The 19,654-nt window shown below is 45.9% G+C and overlaps 1 protein-coding gene across 2 annotated transcripts in view; it reads right to left on the bottom strand.

Moving 5' to 3' along the window:
- The window catches only part of BICRA (BRD4 interacting chromatin remodeling complex associated protein), a 173,119-nt gene extending 154,442 nt beyond the window's left edge, over nucleotides 1-18,677 (bottom strand). For both annotated transcript variants that reach the window (XM_082263385.1, XM_082263384.1), the window contains exon 1: nucleotides 18,432-18,677. The gene's annotated coding sequence lies outside the window, so the exon portion shown is untranslated. The remainder of the gene's footprint in view (nucleotides 1-18,431) is intronic.
- Nucleotides 18,678-19,654: the final 977 nt, after the last annotated feature.

Genomic DNA, 19,654 nt, shown 5'->3' on the forward strand with positions numbered 1-19,654 from the left:
CTCTTCCTCTATAATGAATGGGCTGAATGTTTGTAAACACAGGCATTGTTTACACTTCTGATGGCTGCGATTGGCTCACAGTGATCACAAGGTACAGAACCACTTTGAATTGCTGAACATTGTGTCTGAGATCTAAAGTTGTCCAATGACAGCTCAGTCACAGCCTTTCAATGGGTGCATCGGCCGCCCAAGTGTGTTTTGGGCAGCAGTGTCTGCGTCTATGTACAATATGGCGGTTTCGAGGTGTTAATACAGACATGAGTTACATTAAATATCCAATTATGTTCCTTTCAACAAACCAATCACACGACTGATTTAGTGATGTGCACACAGTTTTACCGTATTTACTAAGCATGGTGAGCGTTCACTTTGCCAAGTTAAAGTGGAATTCTGTGATAACCCTAACTACTCTTAAAACTGTCCCCTCCCCCTTCCAAACACCAATGTTTACTAACCTATAGAAAGCCGGCCATAGACTGAGCAATTTTCTTTCCTGCAACCATGGATTGCAGGAAAGAAAATCACTTAATTCCCTCATCAACACAGTCCCTCTCATGGAACCACTGCTGCTGAACTGGCCTGAGATTTGAACCGTCTATGGCCAGCTTAAGTAGGATCTATGGGCTCAGTCCACAACGCTATAGTGCAGTGGTCCTCAACTCCGGTCCTCATGGCCCACTAACAGGCCAGATTTTAGGCATTACCTTGGGGAGATGCAGACTAGAGTACTGAAATCACTGAGCAGAAAATGATATCACCTGGGATGTATTTCAATTATCTTGCAAACCTGGCCTGTTGGTGGGCCTTGAGGACCAGGGTTGAGGACCAAGGCTATAGTGTGTTGGGCAGCACAGTGGCTTACTGGTCCTCAGTTTAAATCTCAGCTAGGGCACTCTCCATAGACCTTGCATGTTCTCCCTGTGTTAGCATGGGTCCCGTCTAGGCACCACGACTTCCCCGCCACACTCCAAGCACTTGCTGGTAGGTTACCTGGCTCCCATCGAAATAGACCCTTCAATGGGTGTTTAAATGTGCCATGCACATGTGCAATCATATTCTGCTCGTCAGTCCCAAACCGAGCAATTGGGGAGGGTTGAGGAAAGACATGGTGACCTACCTCATAAAAAAAATTGCATTAGGAAGGCCCTCAAGTATATCAAACATGATGTCTCCGATAACCAGCCCATAGAATGGCAAGGCATTGGGTACGACAGAACGGATATCTCCATATATAAAGCGCATCATCTGCCATAATGATTTGCTATTTTCAGCTCTCGTTGGCTCAAAGTGCTCAAAATAAATATAGCAAATAAAGATCATTGCAGGCTAGTGATCCAAGGAGTCCCTCTAAAATGAATGAATAGTACGTGTCTCCTCCATATTGTCTAGACCGTTCTATAGCTTGTACGGCAAAACTGACTCGTCACACTGCCTACAGCATGCTAGAGACAGATCTGTGAGAGGGAAATGGTAAGACAGCAGGAATGTTACTTATGTACAGAGCTTGTGACATGCATGTGTGACAAGTACATAGACAGCACTAAACTGGTTCCACATCTCACAACATACACACACCAGATTCTCTGATGCAATGCATAAAGGGTGACAAAAGGGACCACTAGGAAGCCTCTGGCCGTGCTCCAAGCCCGGCCCGAGCACCCGCTCTACCAGAAGTATATTGGGCCATATGGCTCAAAACACACAGGAGCTTACAGACGTGCTGTATGCTGCTGACGTAAGGGCTCACTGACATTGAACCCCACATCTGTTCTAACGAGATGCAGCGCAAAGTGACGCTTCACTGAATGCTTATGTACGAGGAAAACACTGATCTCCAATTTTTGACACCATCATGTACAGGCCTTAGGATGGGTTCACACAGTTGCCAGTTTCTACTGCCCTCTGAAAGGTGACTCACCATGGATCGTATATCAGAAGGCGGCAGAGCAGTGGCTTCCAGATGTTCAGGAGGCAATATTGCCGCCTCCCAAATGCCCGCTTTTTTTTTTCTCGCAAGCTGCGATTTTGCATGGAACTACTGTGCCGCAACTACAAGCCAAGAGGTTGGCTTGCAGTCGGGGCACGGTCTCATTGCCTTTAATAGAGGAGGTTGACAGGTGTCATCGCCTGTCAAACTCGGCAAGCAAAGTAAATTTGCTGTGACGTGTACAATCCCCTCCAGCTGCCTTGTTGGTTTCTCAGTAGATAGGTGGTATAAAAACGCGAATAAAGGACCCGTTTTTACCATCTGTGTGAACAAGGCCTTCATTACAGCCATGCAGAGCAAGATTTTGATCAATTGAAGCAGATAGTACATTATCCACATAAAAGGATCATCATATTTTGCTCAAGTGGGTTTTCTGTGAAACAAATCAAAAATTGGTTATGGCCAAGTTAAAAAAAAAAAAAAAAAAAAAAAAAAAAAAAAAAAGCACAGAGGTAATTTTTTGCGCAAAATATGTGGCCTGTCAATTTATAGGGGTTTACAGTAGTGCTATGGCTATGACTTGAAGCACAAAGTATTCCACAAAACCACAGACAGCACTTAGTGTTAGAGATTAGTACACTATACATCTAAAGGGGAACCTGAACTGTGGCTGAGGCCCTAAGCGCATCTAGACCCAAAAACAAAAATGTTTTTATATTGTTCATCACCAGTGCTTAAATGTGCTGCCTGCATCAGCCTGACAAGTCGCGGTCCTCACGCTCCCATTGTGTAGTACAGGAGCCGTTCTAATAGGAGCGACACAAGTCGCTCCGACTTAGAAAAAGGGTCCTGTACTACTTTGGGGCGACTTGCATAGACTTCCATTATGTGAAGTCCGTGCAAGTCGCATCCAAAAATTTTGCTTTTGGATATTTGATACATTTTAATGTATTACTAAAACTGCAAACATGCAGGCTGTTTATTGCAGAAGAGACATGAATGTCTCCTCTGTAATTAAGGCTGCATTTACACTTGAGCGTAGCGTTTTACCGCGGATTTTACCGCGATTTTCTGGAGGCAGGCATTGACATCTATCAAAAACGCTGGTAATCAGCCCAAAAAGAAGCTCATGTACTCTTTTCAGCTACAGGCATTTTGCAAAACACTCAGATGTGAACAGGGGCCATTTAAATGAATGGGGTTTTACTTGTTGGGCATTTTGGAACTTTTTTTTGAGCGTTTTTGTAGCTGAAAAACACTCAATAACGCCTAGGTGTGAATGGAGCTTAAATAAAAATAAAAAAAACACTTACTGGCCAGCTCACAGGCTTTTTGAAAACGTACGTGGAGCTATGCATGCGTAATATACATCCTGGCATGGTGCTTGTGTACTAAGATGACTGAAATCCTGTGCCAGCCAAACATAGCCAAAGACCAGCACCTGGTAGAAGTAATAGTAAACATGAAATTCACACTCTCCCGCTGCCACCTCCCACCCCTTTAAGTGGATGAAAATAGGCGGGTAATATGTGACCATTGTGATTGGCTGTCACATCGGTCACATGATTGAAAAGCTCTTGTTCGACAGTATGCCCCTTCGACAGACTCCCATGCACACGGGCAGAACATTGGCTGGTTTCTGGCTTTCTGTGACACTTCAGTTACTGTGCTGGGAGTGCGCTCTCAGCACAGTATAGTTTACATATAGCTGCCTATATGTGGCCGGTTGGTGTTGAAGGCCACCCGCCAAAAGGCCGCATGTATGCGTGCGGCCGGTGGAAAGAGGTTAGGAATAATGGGCATTTTGTTGTGTATGGGGTTTCGAAACCACAGACCAGTCAAGGTGCCCATACAGACTAGCACCCACAACCAAAAGCACATATAATGGGCATGTGGGCATCAGAACTGGACCATGGAGCCATGGAAGGAGGTGGCCTGGTCTAATGAATCACGTTTTCTTTTGGATCATGTGGATGGCCGGGTGTGTGCATCGCTTACCTGGGAAGAGATGGCACCATTATGCAGTATGGGAAGAAGGCAAGCTGGTGGAAGCAAGGTAATGATTTGGACAATGTTCTGCTGGGAAACTGTGGGTTCTGCCAATCACTTTGACACCTACCTAAACATTGTTGCTTATCAAGTTCACCCCTTCATGAATAAGGTATTCCTTAATGGCAGTGTCCTCTTGCAGCAAGCTAATTCTCCCTGCCACACCGCAAAATGGTTCAAGAATGGTTTGTAAAACAACGGCGAGTTTGAGCTGTTGACTTGGCCTCTAAATTCTCCAGATCTAAATCCATTAGGCATCTGTGAGATGTGTTGGGATAAACAAGTCCAACCCATAAAGACCTCCCCTCGCAACTTACACGACGTCAAGGATCAGCTACCGACGACTGATGTCAGATACAACATACCTTCAGAGGTCTAGTGGGGTTGGTATGTTGCAATGCGATGAGTCAGGGCTGTTTTGGTGGCAAAAGGGACTGATTTGGCAGTAAAAGGGAGGGACCTACTCAACGTAAGGTGGGTTATCACAATGTTATGGTAGATCCTTGTACACTGCGATGCAATGCCAACTTATTCGTACCCCAATGCACATTTTCAGTATGCTATATTAGTCGTGCTTAAAACAATGGTGCAGATCAGGACATCGTAACACTTAATACATGTGTGGCCTTGCTACACAAATGTGGGATTAAGAAAAAGGAATGGTGTTTATAGACCCAGTATTGCTTGTTACAGTGATTATTGCTCCTAAATAAGTTTCCTCCACCATTCTCCATCTCTAAATGTCGGTTCACACTATGGTGATCCGACTTCGGGGCGACCTGTGAAGTCGCCGTGCACCGCGACTTCGGCGCGACTTGCACGGACTTCACATAATGGAAGTCAATGCAAGTCGCTCCTATTAGAACGGTTCCCGTAGCACAGAATGGACCACGACTTGTCAGGCAACCAAGTCGTCTGACAAGTCGCGTTAGTGTGAACCGGGACTAAGTGACACTACTAATGAAAGGAATCCAAGAAAACACAAACACACAGCAAACTCAAACATCTCTTATTTACTCTTAAAATTATTATGGTCATGTGTTCTCGGGTTTGTTTGGTTTTAATATTGTATTTGTGACATTAGAACAGAAGCCATTGGAAGGATACTCTTCACATAAAAAGATTGTCCCAACCTGATTGACCACTATCAATCAGGAAAAATAACCCCATGTCTATGGGCACCCTGCGACTTCTGCAGGCAATAGTCAGAAGAATTACTGATCAGAAATGTACTTTTTTTTTTTGGCTTGATGGGTATTTGTCCCCCAATTACAGGAAACGTGATGTGAATGTACAATATATGTGTAAAGTGCTGTGTACATTGACGGCGCTATACAAGTACCTGTAACAATAATAATAATGGGCAGGGTTATCGGCTCAGTTAATAAAACACAACACGTAGGCTACAAAAGTATAGAATACGGTTCAGAATCGCATGGAGGCTGAATCTTCTGACCATTAGTTATCCAATTGGATCACACCAATGACTGGATATATTCCTAATGGGAATAGGTGATATATATGTGCATAGTCAATCGCTAAGGTTCTCAGTGTACAAGATTTTCCACTGTCACTGGTTTATATACAATACACAACCATGGGACGGCGCTCTATTGGCGCTTTTCCACTGCATGGAACGGTTCGGTACGGTGGCGCTTTTCCACTACATGGAACCGAACGGTACGGCTCGCTTAAACAGTACCACCTCGGTTGTGGTTCCAAGTGGGCCGTACCAGTACCATATCCCACAATCCTTTGCATGCAGCCTTGACTGTTTGTCACTACTAGCCACTGATTGGTCAGAGAATCGTTGTTATCCCACCCACTTACTACTTTAGTGGAAAAGCAAACCGTACCAAACCGTTCCAACACCGTACCATGCGGTGGAAAACCAAACCGAGCCAAGCAGGGCTAAGTAGGGCCGAGTGGAGCCAAGCCAGTACTTGCAGTGGAAAAGTGCCACAGGTTTAGCTTTGGATGCTACCCATCCAATAGAAAATATAGAACCGACAGAACTACTCAGGAGACATAAGACAATTCAAACGGCCTTACCAATAAATAACATTTGCGCAGTCTAACCCAATGCCCCCCCCCCATTTAATAACTAAACATTTTCATTGTATAAATGCATCACAGTACTCCTATCTAAAGTGGAACTAGACCCACCAATTAAAAGCATTTGTAAAACACGGCAGTAAGAAAAAAAAAAAAACGTTCCCCTGTAAGGCAATTGCATAATGTGCTAGTATGCATCGCATACTAGCACATTATGAAATACTTAACTTAGAACTAAGTCCTCCAGCGGCACGCTGTGACTGCTGACATGGCTTCTATCTTCCCCGGTCTTCCTTCCGGGTTCACAGGCTCCGGGTGCATCAGTGGTCAGGACCGCAATGACGTCACTCCCGCGCATGGACCTTCAGAGCGCATGCGCTGGCGGCGTCAGCAGCTGCATGTTGTGTGAATATCTCCAAACTGCGCATGTTTAGGAGATATTCATTTTACCTACAGGTAAACATTATAGGCTTACCTGTAGGTAAAAATCACAAGGTGGAGTTTACTACCGCTTTAAAAAGATACGTTAACCACTTGCCGACTGCTCACTAGAGCTGTACTGCGGCAAAGTGGCTCTTGTAGGTCTGACGACGTAGACCTACGTCGCCAGACACTCCCCTTTCTTGGCGGCGCGCGCCGCCGGAGGCTCGCTCCCGCTGTATTCAGTCACAGCGGGAGTCGGGCCAGGGGAGGAGCAGCGGCGATCGCCGCTGCTCTTCCCCGATCGTCGGGGAATCGAGTGTGGAGATCCGCCCGCTTGTGTAAACACAAGCGGGCGGATCTCCTAAGTGACAGGCAGGGTCAGATTGCAGGGTTCAGCATAGCTGAACCCTCGATCTGTCCTCGTGTCACACAGTCACCTCCCCCCACACATGTCAGTAAGCACCAGGCATACATTAATCCCTCCCTCTCCAATAAAATTAACCCCTTCCCTGCCAGTGTCATTTTTATAGTAACAGTGCATATTTATAGCACTGATTACTGTAGTAATGTCACTGGTACCCCCAAAAGTGTCAAAAATGTCAGTCAAGGGTACAATCTGTCCGCCGCAATGTCGCAATCCCGCAAAATAAAAAAATTAAAAATTGCAGATCGCCGCCATTACTCGCTAAAAAGAAAAACACCAAAAATTACAGAAATCTTTCCCTTAGTTAGTAAACGCAATAACTTTTGCGCAAACCAATCAAAATACGCTTATTGTGATTTTTTTTACCAAACATATGTAGCAGAAAACAAAATTGGCCAAGAATTTTAAAAAATTTAGATTTTTACATTTTTTGGGGGGAATTTCATATAAAAAAAAAAATGTGAAAAATATTGTTATTTTTTCAAAATTTACGCTCTTTTTTTGTTTATAGCGCAAAAAGTAAAAATCGCACAGGTGAGAAAAAAAGGACGTAAATTTTGTTTGGGTACGGCGTCGCACGACCGCGCAATTGTCAGTTAAAGTCGCACAGCGCCGAATCGCAAAAAGTGGCCTGGACGTAAGACAGCAAAATCCTCGGGTGGTAAAGTGGTTAACCTTTTGTAACATGTTATCAGCGCTTTGCGGCTGACGGCTTGTAGTTCTCAATGAACTCTCAGGGGCGCTGCTGAGCACTCTGGTAAGTTCATTGTCTTTACCTGTCGGTGTGTATGTGCCGGCCCCTGCGAGATACAAGCAGATAGATACACTGACAAGTCTGCAGGAGTCCTGCATGAAATGCGCGATGTGCTGATTGTGGGTGTAATGCTATCTAGTCTACAAGAAAATAAATAAATGTACATTTTTTTACCTGCGAAAAGATGTGCTTTTATTATTTATTTATTTTTTTAAAAGTGAACCTATCCTTTAACAAATAAAAAAAAAAAACAGTTACATTCCGGGCACGTTTTAGGATGTAACTGTCACATTGGTTGTTGTCTCAATCAAGCTGTTAAACCATTAAATGTCTGGTGTCATAACTGATCACATGTGCAGCAGCAGTTGAAGATCAAACAGAGGCCAAGGTGGCAACTTCCTTGGCTAAAAAAAAGATCGGAGGGTTTAGTTCCGCTTTAACATAGAATATACATATAGCCAATGGTTTGTAGCCACATGATCGTCACATCTGTGAGCTTGCTGGACATTCCATTCTGAAACCATTGGATATCCAACAAGCTCATGGAGCTGTGATGATCATGCATCTACAAACCAGTCTTTACAGTTAGAACACCTTTTACTATTCTGAGAAGGATTTCCACAACATTTAGTCCCGGTTCACACTGAGGCGACCTGGTCGCCTCACAGGTCGCCGTAGGTCGCCTCCCATAGGGAAGCTGCGGACCCGTTCTAATAGGAGCGACACAAGTCGCTCCGACTTAGAAAAAGGGTCCGGAGCTTCTTTGGGGCGAAAAGGGGGCGACCGCCATAGACTTCAATGTTATGAAGTCCGTGGCGGCCGCTCAGAGGTTCGCGGCGCGCTGCTCGCACCGCGACCTCGGAGGTCGCAGTGCGAAGTAGCGTCGCCCCTATGTGAACGGGGCCTTTGGAGCGTGTTTGTGGGAATTTGTATCGATTTAGGAAAACGAACATTTGTGAGGTAAGGTACGGACATTGGAAGAGAAGATCTTGGCATTCCAATTCACTCCAAAGGTGTTCAGGAGTGTTGTACTCGATGAAAGCCACTTGAGATCCTCCACAACACTCATCTTACGTCTTTATGGATCTGGCTTTGGGCACAGGGGTAAAGTCTTGCTGTCAAGACGGAAAAGGCTCCACCACAAGTTTGGAAGCCCAATTATCTAAAAAAATTGTTGTATGTTGTAGCATTAACTATACCCTTCACTAGACCTGAACTCAATAAATTTAGAGGGACGTACCTAGTTGGCCTTGTATCAAATCCATTTAATTTTTCATAGTGCGGCCTCACTTTGTAATACTGGTAAGACACAAAATGAAAGTGACGGTCAAATTCTGCTAATATGTCTAAGAGTCCATTCACACTAATACGACTTGTCAGGCGACTTGGTCAGCCTGACAAGTCGCGGACCGTCGCGGTCCATTGTGTGGTACAGGAACGGTTCTAATAGGAGCGACACAAGTCCCTGCGACTTAGAAAAAGGTTCCTGTACTACTTGGGGGCGACCTGGAGCGACTTGCATAGACATTCATTTTATGAAGTCCGTGCAAGTCGTGCCGAAGTTGCGGTGCACGGGACTTCACAGGTCGCCCCCGAAGTCGTGCCGCTGCGGTGTGAATGCGGTGTAATAGAATATACCAGTCCTGGTCTCATTTATAAAAAAGGTACAACAATGTAAACCAACTTAACAGTACAATAACTATATATATATAGTTATAATTTTTTTACTTATATTTTTCCCCTTTAAAGGTACAGGTGGTCCTCGGGTTACAAACAAGATAGGGACTGCAAGTTTGTTTGTAAATCTGTACAAGTACATTTTTTAAGTTTAGCTTCAGCCAAAATGAAAGGAAAAGGGAAGGCTAAATAGCCCCCTTTTCCTCATGGGAGAGTGACAGGATAGGGTTTAGTCAGAAATGGTAAATTTTCCCTCCCTTTTTCCTCAGGGATAAGGGGAAGGTGAAGAGTGAGGTATTCCTGAGGTAAAACACCTGTAGTGGGTGGTCCTTTAGCTCTGCAGGGGTTAGAGCACCTATAGGAATAGAGCAGCTTGAGGAATTTTCTAGAACTTCTGGGGACCCTATTTAAAGCGGAGTTCCAGCCTAACCGCACACTCACCTGTCCCACGATCCAGCGATGCGCCGTCTTCTCCCTCTCTGTTCTGCGGCGCCGGCATCACTGATGTGGGCACCCGGCTGTGACAGTTTGCGGCTTCACAGCCGGGTACGCACTGTGCATGCGCGAGTTGCGCTATGCGTCGTGATTGGCCGGCAATCTTCTGGGACCTCTGACGTGTCCCAGAAGATTGCAGGGAGGGAGGGAGGAGAACTTCTGCTCAGAGCGCCGCGGCGCTCTGAGCGGAAGTGGGAGCGGGTACCTGTCAAAACTAGGTACCCGCTCCCCCCCCCCCCCAAAAAAAAATGACATGCCAAATGTGGCATGTCAGGGGGTTAGGACTATTTAACCACTTTACCACCAGAGGATTTTGCTGTCTTCCGTCCAGGCCACTTTTTGTGATTCGGCGCTGTGCGACTTTAACTGACAATTGCGCGGTCATGCAACGCCGTACCCAAACGAAATTTACGTCCTTTTTTTCCCACAAACAGAGCTTTCTTTTGGTGGTATTTGATCACCTGTGCGATTTTTACTTTTTGCGCTATAAACAAAAAAAGAGCGTTTATTTTGAAAAAATAACAATATTTTTCACATTTTTTTATATGAAATTCCCCCCCAAAAAAATGTAAAAATCAAATTTTTTTAAAATTTTTGGCCAATTTGTTTTATGATACCTATGTTTAGTAAAAAAAAAAAAAAAAAAAAAAAAAAAAAAAAATCGCAATAAGCGTATTTTGATTGGTTTGCGCAAAAGTTATTGCGTTTACTAACTAAGGGAAAGATTTCTGTCATTTTTGGTGTTTTTTTTTTAACGCGTAATGGCGGTGATCTGCGATTTTTTTTGCGGGACTGCGACATTTCGGCGGACAGATCAGACCCTTGACTGACATTTTTGACACTTTTGGGGGTACCAGTGACATTACTGCAGTAATCAGTGCTATACATATGCACTGTTACTGTAAAAATGACACTGGCAGGGAAGGGGTTAATTTTATTGGAGAGGGAGGGGTTAATGTATGCCTGGTGCTTACTGACGTGTGGGGGGGGAGGTGACTGTGTGACAGAAGGACAGATCGGATGTCCAGCTATGCTGAACACTCCGATCTGTCAGTCCCTGTCACTATGGAGATCCGCCCGCTGTGTTTACACACAGCGGGCGGATCTCCAGACTCGATTCCCCAACGATCGGGGCAGAGCAGCGGCAATCGCCGCTGCTCCTCCCCTGGCCCGCCTCCCGCTGTGAATGAACACAGCGGGAGCGAGCCTCCGGCAGCGCGCGAGCGCCGCCCACAAGGGGCGGAGTCCAGCGACGTAGGTCTACGTCGCTGGACGGAATCGCGGCACTTTGCCACAGTAGCCTCCATGTGAGCGAGGCTAAAGTGGTTAAAGCGGAAGTTCCACTTTTGGGTGGAACTCCGCTTTAAGGAAGGGAATCGCCTCAGAGGGGGCTCTTTTGCCTCAGAAAACTCGACCAGTGCAGTTCCCCAACACCCCCCCCCCTCCCTTTTTGCGGCTGTTTTTTATGTGGTAGGTCACCTTTGCATCTTGCAAAGGGGGACGGTTTTTAATTATATGTGGAAGTGATGTTTTTAACTGAGTTATTTATTATGCAGCCTGAGCCGTGGTGGCTGGGTTGTCACAAGTGTTATATATTTTATCTTATATTTATTAAAGTTTGAAAACCAATAATAAACGGTCGCGGCCAATTATTTGCCACAAGTACAGTTGTCTGCTTTTGTTTATTTTAGTTATAAGTATTTAGGTTATTAAATACTGCCTACTGTCGCATAATAATTGTTAAACTTTTTAGATAGTATAGGGAAGGGTTCACACCCCTGTATGATTTGTTTTGCTGTCTGTACCCCTGTTCAGAAGATTTTACCCCACTTTCTGTCCCTATGACAACTGGATTTTGAAAATTTTGGGTTGTTGTGGAAACAAGGATTAGTGATAAAGCTTCAATAGTGACACCTTTTCCCCATGAGAACTCTCCCAGGAGTGAAATTTCCCTTCCTAGGGGGAGATTTCTCCTCACTTCCTGTTGTCTCCCTCCATTTGTAAGTAGGAGTCGTTTGTAAGTCGGATGTTTGTAACCCGGGGACCGCCTGTATTTATTTTGTCTCTTTAAAGTCTCAATAAAACTTTTTGGCCCCGTTCACACTGGGGCGACGCTACTTTGCCGGGCGACCTCATAGGTCGCGGCGCGCTGCTCGCACCGCGACCTCGGAGCGGCCGGCACTGACTTCATAACATTGAAGTCTATGCAGGTCGCTCCAGGTCGCCCCAAAGAAGCTCCGGACCCTTTTTCTAAGTCGGAGTGACTTGTGTCGCTCCTATTAGAACGGGTCCGCAGCTTCTCTATGGAAGGCGAACTACGGCGACCAGGTTGCCTGACAGGTCGCCCCCGTGTGAACGGGGGCTTATGGAAGAAAAAAAATAAATAAATAATAATAGTACAGGAAAGGCTAATAAACAAAGTGCAATATCCCATTGTATCCAACCAGATTTCAGATAAGTGAAGAATAAATTACGATGGATTGCCAAGAGTTACTACAATCTAGACACAGCTCTTCTCTTCACTGAGAAAGTCAGTTTGCTCTACACTAAAGTAAACTGAGAAATCTAATTTGGATGACATTGCGTTCACTAGCAAACTGAAACTCATCCATGACACCTCAGGGCAGACACTTGACAAAGATATTCAAAAGGTTTCAAAGTCACTCTTGTTGAAAAATTTGAAACTTTCACGGTTTACAGTTACAAAATACAGAAGCAGACAAAATGCTAAGAGCCCAGTAAGGGTCCCACCAGAAAGACATGGTAACTATTATATAGTACACTGAAGAGCGTGCTACGGGGAAGACTCTTTTCATCTTATAGAATGGAGATGCCAAATGCATTATTGTACAGGGCCCCAACCAGGGTCATCAAACCCCCCACCCCCACCCCCACCCATCAGCACTCACAGGCCAGTATAAAAAAGCAGAGGGAAACGGCTTCCCGAAGGAAAAAGGACGCAGCTGTCATTACAAATATTCCAAAGGATTAGGAGATACCATAGAGAATTTGTTACCGGCAACTAAATTTTACACATATATAAAACACACAAACAATCAAAAATATTTTCAAAAACATAAAATTGTTTCAAATGACTGAATCCGGATTTCCGGGACCATTGCAAAACCTAGACGTTATGAATAATGACAATTTCCAACGCATGGCTGGTCAAACCCGGACATTTGGGTAAGCCGACAATCACATCAAGCATTGTGCACACGCGCGTTTTTTTTTTTTATGCGCAGTTGCGGTTGGCATGTAGGACAGGCCTTTGATTGCATTCAGCAGCCCTATGTGTGGGGAAGAAGCTCATGCACCATTCTGAGTTTCAGGCGTTGCATGCAAAACTTTCCTTCTTCTTGGAGCATTTGGGGTTCCATGAAGACCCCTTTAACATGCGCATTGCAGCTCACTCCTGATCCATGGTGGACAATGGGCAGCCCATGGTTAGCAAGGGTTTAGGAAGTAGGGGGTCGACCAATATGGTTTTTTCAGGGCTGATACCGATATTTCAGCCACCTTTTATAGCCGAGATATCAGGTGCCAATATTTTGTACAATTAAAGTTTTTATTTTTTGAAAGTATTCAAAATGCCAAGATTTTGAATACTATTTATTTATTTTTTTTTTAAACGGCTCCTTTAGTGTCCATTCACACTACCGCGACTTGTCAGCCTGACAAGTCGCAGTCCATGCAGTGCTACTGGACCCGTTCTAATAGGAGCGACACAAGTCGCTTCGACTTAGAAAAAGGGTCCTGTACTACTTCGGGGCAACCGCGGAGCATCTTGCATAGACATTATATGAAGTCCGTGCAAGTCACGGTGCACGCGACTTCACAGGTCGCCCCCGAAGTCGGAGAGACCTAGTGTGAACCGGCACTTAGGATGCCAGTAAACCGGAAGAGATGTCGTGATGTTGCTTCCAGGTTACTAGATCCAAGACCCGATCAAAGCCGATTCTGGGTTTGTTTGGGTCTCTGGCCAGCAGATGAATGTTCCGGCTGATCGCTTGGGCCTCCCGGTGGGATGGGAGACCCGGGCAGAGCAGCAGGAGGGAGGGACATCCCCTCCCACTGCTTGTAATAACAGCCGAGCGTCTGCTTAGCTGCATTAAGCTGGATACATACTATACAATTTTCTTTAGATTTTTTCCTTCAGACTTACCAAAACCATATTAATATGAGGTCAGACCTAAACACTTTAAATTTGTATGCAATCAGGAAGGCCCTAGCACTACATAGTTGAAGGTAAATCTGATGGAAATCTACCAACAAAAGTTGTATAGTGTGTATCCAGCTTAAGTTGTTATTACAAGAAAGCTGACTGTGGGCTCTAAATAACGGTACCGGGGTGATGCCAGCAGGAGGGGGGGGGGCATTCACCCCCAATGCTTGTAATAACAGCTGAGCGGCTGCTTAGCTGCATTGGTTGTTAGAAAGCTGATCGTGGGCTCTAAATAACGGTACTGGGGTGATGCCAGCAGCTGCAGGCATCACCCTGGTTCAACCCCCTGAAGCAATATCGGTAAAGTTACTGCGCGATATCGATACTTTGAAAATTCTCGAATACCAGCCATAATAATCGGCGGCTCCAATAATCAGTCGACCCCTATTAGGAAGTGCTATGCTGTCTCCCACTTGCCTGTCTGAAGAGGGATTTCAAACTATACAAAGTTGCAGCTCTGCCTCCTTCACTTCTATGGGGCACATAGATGTACCAATGTGGACGAGACCGTCATCTCAACGCTAAAAGACACCTCAACCGTCTGCATTTACTGTACTGGCATGTCCTTGTGAAAGGGGTTAGTAATAACCGGAAATGCAAGACCAATGCGTGTTTCACGAACGTCTTCAAAATTGCGATGTTTTGCGTGCTTTCACATGCCACCCTGATGTAAATAGGGGTTAAGTGCCGGTTCACATATATGCGATGACAGACATCGCATATGATTCACAGTGCACTGCATTGCAAATTACATGCGATGTCGGTGCGATGCAAATTTAGCCACACAGATTGTATGGCTGAATTCATATGGCATTCGGACACAACTCGCACAGGACCCTTTTTTGGGTCTGCACCAGAATCAGATCACATGGGTGTTCACACGTATGCGATCCGATTCATGTCTGAACTGTCAGTTCGCACTGCGATATGTGAACTGATCTGGGGGTGTCGTTAACTTTGTATTGACACCCCCAGCGATTCGCATATGGCAGTGTGAGCTGCCTGCGAGTTGAATGTGATGCAGGAACCTGCAGCCGATTTGCAGGGTTCCCGCATCGCATGTGTGTGAATCGGGATTAAATGTTCACAATTTTTTTTTCTTTTGGTACTTCTGGGAGTGAGACGAAAGCAAAGTTTGCGCTGAAAATTAAACTGTTAGACCCCGTTCACATGTGCAAAGTTATTGACCGCATGAGCAAAACCCCAGAGCATTAAAGGGCCCCGGGCAAAGCAGTGCACTGGGGCCCCGCCTGCACAATTACCCATGAGAATAAAATGGCAAATTATCGTTAAGGTGATATTTATTGGTACAGCAGGGCCAGGCTAATGAGTTCGGCGGCTGGGTCCGGTGAACACACAGATGGGAGTCAGACTGGATTGTCCTGTGTGTGCCTGTTCCCATGCAGGCAGACGGGCGTTCCTGCAGTTGTGGGCTCCCCATCCACGGGCCAAGTGGCCCGACAGCGCAGGGCCATCTGGCGCTTACCACCTGAGTTCGGCAGCAGGATGCACACGGGAATCGGGACTAATGTTTGGCTGGGACTGGGTCGCTGGGCAAGTGGGGCCCCCGGGCAATTGCCCAGCGTGCCCATTCGGTAAGATGGCCCTGCAAAACCCAGCGGGCATTGTTGGTGATTGGTTGTGGGTGGCAGCCCCATTGAAAGCAATGGCTGGCAGCTTCCGCAGCTAATCACGGCTGTCCACATGGAATCACCCATGGAGCCAGTACCTGCGATGATTGGTACAGGGCGCAGAATGCCATCTGCAGCCAATTATCAGGAATGCCCGCAGGGTGTCGCGCATGCAATCATTAATGGCCCCATTTACAAGTGTAAACGGGGGGGGGGGGGGGTCCCTAGTGCACGAAATAAAGTATCACAGATAATACTCAATCATGTTGCTCCAAATGTACCAACGCTGTTACCTTCACCAATCCCCTTCCCTAAAACATGAAAGCGTATCGGAGACCAACGTCACAAATGGATACTATGGCAGCGGATGCGATGTGACGGCTGCATTTCTTTTCTATTTTACACCCGGATTTCCTTTATTTTCACCCAGGAATTCTGCCACAAACACACTTCCTGTCCTAAGGTGACACCTGCCAAGTGAGCAGCCGGACGCAGCCGGACTCTCGCAGATGCTCCTTTGCATCAACATTTTACCTACACATGAGCATCCAAACGTATTCCTGAACGCGGTGTGAAAGCATTGGCAGATCAACACTAGGCATAAAAATAAATAAATACCCGAACCCTCAGGGTCACCACACGTTACAACTCGACAACCCACTTTACATTTACTAAAACTTGTAATGTGAGGCCTACCTAATCTATCCAATCAAGTAGGCCCTTGAACTACATGGTTGTTGGTAGATCTATAGATTGTAACGTGTATGGTGAAACTAAATCTGCCTAATCTATCCAATCAGGTAGGCCCTTGAACTACATAGTTGTTGGTAGATCTATAGGAGATTGTACAATCTGATTGTAACGTGTATGGTGAAACTAAATCTGCCTAATCTATCCAATCAAGCCCTTGTACTACACAGCTATTGGTGGATCCAAAGCTCACCATACACGTCACCATCTTTCTAGTTACCAAATCTACGTCATATAAGAACCTACCTAAACCAACCAAACAATTTGTATCCAATCGGACAGGCTCTTCTACTACTCAGCTGTTTGTAAATCTCTAGCTCCTCATAAACCTTACAACCTGACCATACAATCTCTGTACAATCAACTTTAAATCTACCAAAACAATGAAATATACAGACCTACCTAAACTACCTGGGCATTCTGTAGCCAATCAGACAGGCTTATTCATTTCATAGTTATCTGTAGATCTAAAGGAAAATGTGCAATTAGATTGTGTTAATCTCCCACACACATTACAACCTGATTGTACAATATCACCTTTAGATCTACCAACAGGAAATTAGTGTAAAGGCCGGCCTGATTAGATAGTTTAGTTGGGTCTTCATTTTACATAACCTTTGTAAATCTGTTTCCACCAGGGAAAGAAATAGATCAGATCAGGTGTATGACCACCATACAGGTTACAATCTGACTATGCAATCAACTTGAACCCTCGGGGTCACCACGCAGTACAATCAATCTTCACACAAGCAACTTTACATAATATGCCAAAATGATGTCATCTAAAGCAGTGGTCCTCAGGGCACACTAACAGGCCAGATTTTAAGTATTACCTTGGGGAGATGCAGACTAGAGTACTGCAATCACTGAGCAGCAAATGAGATCACCTGGTATGTATTTCAGTTATCTTGCAAACCTGGCCTGTTAGTGGACCACTGATCTAAAGGACCTACCTAATCTATCCAATCAGGCTGGCCCTTGCACCGGAACTAAAAGGCGATTGTATGATCAGATTGCTTCATGCTCACCAAACACATTACAAAGTGATCATACAACCTATCAGAATTGCCCAAACTATGTCATGGGAGGATCTATCCAATCGGGAAATATAAATCCAATCAGGCTGGCCCTGGCACCACATAATTTCTGTAGATCTGAAAGCAATTGTACAATCAGATTGTAATGTGAGCGCAAAGCAATCTGATTGTACAAGCTCCTTTTAGATGTACCGACAAGAATAAAGTGCAGAGGCTCGGCTGGTTGCATAGCTCAGGTAGGTCCTCCTATGACAGCTTTAGTACTTCTATGGGGGGAGGGTAACGGATCATTTATTGAAGTGTGTATGGTCACTATAAGGACCCCCAATGCTTGTTACAATCTGACCATACAATCTCTGCACAATCACACACCTACCTAACCTAAGCAATGGCAGTCAGGCAGATCCCTGTACTGTAGGTAGATTGTACAATCAGATTGTGATGTGTGTGGTGACCCAGTACACTTCAGGAAGAGATGAGAGATATTGTTGGGTGATTTTATTGTGTGGAGGGAGGGAGATTTCCAGGGACAAAGCAGGGGGGGGTCCCTGGGATTGCTGTGTGGAGGGAGCGTGTATGAAGCCCCCCATAGAAGGAATGGATGGGGGGGGGTACAAGGATGAGATGTGATGTGGGGACATCAGATCCCTATTGTACATCAGTGCTGTGTGTGCTCTGATCCATCCATCCATGCCACAGGCAGGGGCCCCCCAATAACATGAGACAGGGGGGGGGTCACCATCCTTGTACAATCAGGGGACCCCCCCCAGTCCCAGTCCATCCGGCAGACGTGACAGGGAGAGCCCCTGCTCAGGACTGGGGAGAGGGGGGCTGAATGCAGGGTGGGGGTGGGGGGTGCTGCTGGGTGCAATGTGGGGGTTGGGTGCTCCCCCTCTCTCCCCATCCCCCCCTCCCGATCAGGGTGCAGGTAAGGCAGACTTATAGAGATTTAAAGAGAAATCGCTACAATTGTAACAAACTCACCGCGGTGTTTGAGCAGCAGTCGGCCCGGGGTCTCCGAGTCATCCCAGCACGGGCTCTCAATGCAGGACCCAAGTGGCCTAGACACATAGAGGGTTAGGGCGAAGCCTGATCGGATGTGGCATCCTCACAGCACCCCCGGACGGCGCCCCCCCTCCGATCGCACGCCTCGGGCGCCGAAAAAAAATAATCCGGAAATTATTCGGAGTTTTTTACGGCGAAAAAAAAAAAGTGATCGCAGAGGGTTATTTTTTTTTTTCACTTCCCACTCGACAAGCTCCTCCCACCTCTCCCCTCCTCCAAAACAATGGAATCCACCCAGGTGGGCGGGGCCGGCCAGAGCGGAGCACTCACACCGGGGCTCAACCTGCCTACATCTGCATGTTAATGAGGAGGGCGGGGCTGAGGAGGACCTTTCCCTCCATACAATGCCAGCGCTCCGCGATCACTCGCTGCCTGCAACCCGACAGCTGTACATACCATAGCGAGCTCCATAGACTTCTATTACCTGCTTCTATCACTGGCAGTTCTATAGACTTCTATTACCGGCTTCTATCACTGGCAGTTCTATAGACTTCTATTACCTGCTTCTATCACTGGCAGTTCTATAGACTTCTTTTACCGGCTTCTATCACTGGGAGTTCTATAGACTTCCATCACTGGGAGCTCTAAAGACTTCCACCACCAGGAATTCCATAGGCTTCCCTCACCGGGAGTTCTAGAGGCTTCCCTCAGCGGGAATTCTATAGGCTTCCCTCAGCGGGAATTCTATAGGCTTCCATCACTGGGCATTCTATAGGCTTCCAACACCGGGAGCTCTATAGACTTCCATCAATGGGAATTCCATAGACATCCATCAGCGGGAATTCTATAGACATCCATTACCGGGAGTTCTATAGACTTCCATCACCGGGAGTTCTATAGACTTCCATCACCGGGAGTTCTATAGACTTCCATCACCGGGAGTTCTATAGACTTCCATCACCGGGAGTTCTATAGACTTCCATCACCGGGAGTTCTATAGACTTCCATCACCGGGAGTTCTATAGACTTCCATCACCGGGAGTTCTATAGACTTCCATCACCGGGAGTTCTATAGACTTCCATCACCGGGAGTTCTATAGACTTCCATCACCGAGAGCTGTATAGGCTTTTATCACCGGGAGATGTATAGGCTTTTATCACCGGGAGCTATATAGGCTTTTATCACCGGGAGCTCTTTAGTC

This window comes from Pelophylax lessonae (genome assembly GCF_965119305.1).
Source record: "Pelophylax lessonae genome assembly, chromosome: 7".
NCBI lineage: Eukaryota > Metazoa > Chordata > Amphibia > Anura > Ranidae > Pelophylax > Pelophylax lessonae.